This window comes from Echinops telfairi, unplaced genomic scaffold (assembly GCF_000313985.2).
Source record: "Echinops telfairi isolate 266 unplaced genomic scaffold, ASM31398v2 ScPeMD7_1;HRSCAF=3_0, whole genome shotgun sequence".
Classification (NCBI taxonomy): domain Eukaryota; kingdom Metazoa; phylum Chordata; class Mammalia; order Afrosoricida; family Tenrecidae; genus Echinops; species Echinops telfairi.
The window spans coordinates 63523798-63528597 of NW_022103896.1; positions in this window are offsets into that span (position 1 = coordinate 63523798).

Genomic DNA, 4800 nt, shown 5'->3' on the forward strand with positions numbered 1-4800 from the left:
TGTGTTTGAGGTTGTTTTTGTTGCCATGTTGTTTGGGCTGTTAAGTGAAGTCCAGTTAGGTTTGACCCACAGTAAACCTATGGACAGCAGAAGGAAACATCTCTTGGTCCTGCACCAACATCACCATTAGTATGTGTGGTTGCAGCCATCTGTATCCATTCATCTGTCAAGCGTCTTCCTCTGTCTACTGCCCACGACTTTACCAACCATGCTATCCTTTTCCTGGAACTAGTCTTTCCTGATAACATGTTCAAAAATCTGTGAGATGAATCCTCGCCATCCTCGCATCTGAAAAGCATTCTGGTTGTATTCTTTCATGGCAGGCTTCTTTACTCATTTGGCAGTCCGTGGTACTTTCACTATTCTTGTCTATCACTATGTCATACTGTGGTGGCTTGTATGTTTCTGTGATGCTGGGAGCAATGTCACTGGTTAGTTCAAATACCAGCTGGATCACCCAAAATGAACAAGTTTCAGCAGAGCTTCCAGACTATGTAAAAGAAATAGCGTATGCATTTTAGAGAAGTTAGCCACTGAAAACCTCATGAACAGCAGAAAACCTTTGTCAGAGGTTTTAGTCCTGGTTGCCTAGAGAAACAAATTCATAGACACTCATATGTGTGTAACAATTTTATATCAAAGAGCAATCATACATTAAGAAAACATCCCAGCCCCATGCAAATCAAGTCCATACATCCAATATTTCCTCATAGGTTGATACTAGTCCACAAATTCCTATTTAGACTCACACAGCCATGCACTTATGCTGAATGCAGGAAGATCACAAGCCAGTGGGTGGAAAGTCTTGTGGTTCCAGTGGTGGTGGAAGCAACTCAGCTTGTGTGGTCTCCACATAGCTCCTCCAGCTCCAAGGCTCTGGCTCCATCAGCATAGCTACATGTGGCTTGTCATCAGGAATATGAAGCAGAGTGTGTGTCTAGTGAGCTATTTATGTCCTTGTGCCTCCAGATAAGGTCATCAAGCTGTGACCTGATTGACAGGCTAAACTCCAACCCTTCACTCTTAATAGTTTCAAGTTGACACCAGATGATATAACTACCACAGAGCTGGTGCCAGAAGGTGAGTTCCTCAGGTCAGAAGGAACTCAAAATATGACTATAAAAGAGATGCCTTCTCAAAGTAGCATCAACTATATGATATGGATGGAGTAAAGCCTTTGAGACCTTCATTTGCTGATGGGAGACAGCTCAAAATGAGAAATTCGGGTAATTATTAATAATTGGAACTTGGAATAAAAAAAGGTATGAATCTAGAAAAATTGTAAACTGTCAAGATGAAATGCAATGCATAAAAATCAATAACCTGGGCACTAATCAGCTGAAATGGACTGGTGTTGACCATTTTGAATCAGAAAAGCATATGGTTTATTATCCTGGGGATAACAAGTTCAAGAAGAATGGCATCACATTCATCAACCAAAAGCACATTTCAAGATTTACCTTGTAGTGCTATGCTGTCAGCGACAGGATGATATCTATAGGCATAAAAGGTAATACATTCAATACAACTAATATTCACATTTATGCACCCACCATTAAAGCTAATGATGAAAAAGTTTAGGAATTCTACCAAAGCCTTCTGTATGAAATAGATGAAATATGTGATCAACCTATATTGATAATCATTGGTAATTAGAACTGCAAAAGTTGGAAAGGAAGAAAATATAGTTGGAATATAAGGCTTTGGTGATAGAAATAAAGCAGGATATTGCATGATAGAATTTTGTAAGATCAACAACTTCTTCATAGTAAACACCTTTTTTCAACAACACAAAGGGTAACAATTCATGTGGACTTTTCAGATATACAAGTGTACTTCTCAGATGGAATACACAGAAATCAAATCGACTACATCTGTGAAAAGAGATAATAAGGAGGTGCACTATCAGCAGCTATAAAATGGTCAGGGGTCTATTATCACCAATTGCTCTTATATACGTTCTGATTGAAACTAAACAATATTAAAATAAGACCAAAGAATCTTAATACAAGCTTGAGATTATCCCACCTGAATTTTGAGAACGTCTCAAGAACAGATTTTTATTTGTTTATTAGTTTATTGTCATCTTGATTTATTTGAACTCTGCACTATCACTCCATATTTTAACAGTATTGAATATATATGGCTAGACCCTAAGTACAAATATGACAGTTCATGCACTTTGTCCATTTTGCTATTGATTTATAAATGTATGGCCACTGAGTGGATTTCAACTCACCAAGACTCTATAGGACTGCTACATAGAGCCTCTGCGGCAGTAATCTTGACAGGAGTGGGTAATCTCATCTATGTCCCATAGATTAGTTGGTAGATTTAAACTGACCTCTCAATGTTAACATTCCAATGATTGGTTAGGTGAAAGAAATTTGGCTTTATGTATTGGATGTTTTCCCACATGGGTATATTTTTATTTTTTTAACACATTCATTTTTCTTGTTTTCTGAATCCCCACCCCTTCAACCCCACAATTTTTCCATAGATCATTTTATTGGGGCCGCTTACAGCTCTTATAATAATCCATACATCAATTGTACCAAGCATATTTGTACATTTGTTGCTATCATTATTTTCAAAACATTTTCTTTCTACTTAAGCCCTTGGTATCAGCTCCTCTTTTTACCCTCCCTCCCCCACACTCCCATCCTCATGAACCCTTCATAAATTATAAGTTATGATTAGTTTCATATCTTACAACATCCGCTGTCTCCCTTTAATGTTTATGTTGTCTGTCCCCCTGGTGGGAGGTGGGGCATGTGTGTTATATGTTGATCATTTTGCCTGGCTCCCCCTTTTCCCCTTCTCCCTCCACCTTTCCCCTACCCCCATGGTGTCACTACTCCTATTGCTGTTCTTGAGGAGTTTATCTGTCCTGGATTCCGTGGGTCATGAGATCTTATCTGTACCAGTGTACATGCTCCAGTCTGGCCTGATGTGTAAGGTAGAACTGGAGTCATGTTGGTGGCAGGGAGGAAACATTAAAGAACTAGAAGAATGTTGTGTGTTTCATGGTGGTATACTGCACCCTGGCTGACTTGTCTCTTACTTGTGACCCTTCAGTGAGGGGAACAAATTTATTACTTTGGACATTAATGGCAGAAGACATGAGGAGCTCAGAACAGTCATCAAGAACATCATCCTTGAAGAAATCAAAAGGTATTTAAGACAAGAAAGAAAGAAAATATGAAAGTGAACATCAGAAGAGATTCTGAACTTGGTCTCAATTGTAGTTATGTCAAATGAAAGAAATGGTGAAGTAAAAGAGCTGAACAAAAAATCTCATTGGGCAACGGAAGGCAAAGTGGAATTTATAATGAAATGTGAAAAAGACTCTGGTCCATGGAAACAGAAAGTAAGGGGCCATATGGTTGAGAGGCTGAAGACCATTCTTGGCTGCTGGCTTAGGGAGAAGTGTAATTGTGGACCATGTATCAAATATTTGGGAGTCTTCAGTGATCATTTATGTATTTTCAATCTTTAGCACCTCAAAGTAGGAATATTATATGCTTCAAATTGTACCACTAAAGCCAATGTACAGACAAAACCTGAATTATGAATATCTGGCTTAAATGCAGCCTGTAGTTATGAACCAACCCTCATATAAAATATTATCACTCTATTATAATATTAAATATTTTAGTTTTATTATTATAGTAAATATTTTTGTTTATTCAGGAGTATTTATTTAATAATTTTGTGTATAAACATGTACATAATAAAATATATACTAATAAAATATTTGAATAACTGATGTTAGTATGAATTATACTTAACTTTTTTGACAGGTCCAAATTTGCTAAAAAAACAGACTTGGGATCCTAACTGGCTCATAATCCTGGTGCTGTCTGTGCTCAAAAAATTATAATTTTAAAAGGGAGTGATTTTTTTTATAGGTGTGACAGATCTTTGAAATGCTTTTATTCAGTAAACTTTTACTACTTGGCAATTCGATGACAGACACTGTGCTAAATGCACGGGATGCAGGGTGAGGACATCATTACCCATCTCCTTAAGGGGCTTAGGGCTACTCATGGGAGATAAAGACATAAACATGAATGATACATGGAAGACTGTGATTATGTGAACTATTGAGATTCAGCATAGAACTATTAATTCTTTCTGAGGAAGCATGAGTCACAAAAGAGGGCATCATCTGCATAATATTTTCCAAAATGTTTATCAAGTCAACCACACAAAATAGAAAACAGGCAATTGATATTGATTCAAGAGCTTGTAGAAGGTATGGAAAGTAGAACAACAAGATATTTGAAACAAATTGTACATTGTTCTAATGGCAAAGTCTATAGCACAAAATTTCATATTTTAATTAAATTATGTTCTATGTCCTAGTACAATAATTCATTTATACAGTGTTCAAGTACCAGCAATGGATTTTCAAATAACCAGTCCTTAGGAAGGCATAAGAATAACAAAGAAGACAAGTTTGACTTTTTAGTTTGAAGCAAAATTTAGAATACTTTATTGAATTCCTAAAGAGTAAGAGGCAAGGGGGATATCGGTCATAAAACTTACAGTTACGGCGTCTATGGAAAGATGTATGATGCTCTAATAGCAATCTCCAGCCTAAAGAAAGGAGGCAAACATAAACTGATGAGTAGTAAGGTTTTTTTAAAAATTATTTTATTGGGGGCTCATACAATTCTTATCACAATCCATCCATCCATCCATTGTGTCAAGCACATATGTACATTTGTTTCCCTCATCATTCTCAAAGCATTTGCCTTCTACTTTAGCCCTTAATATCAGTTGCTCATTCCCCCC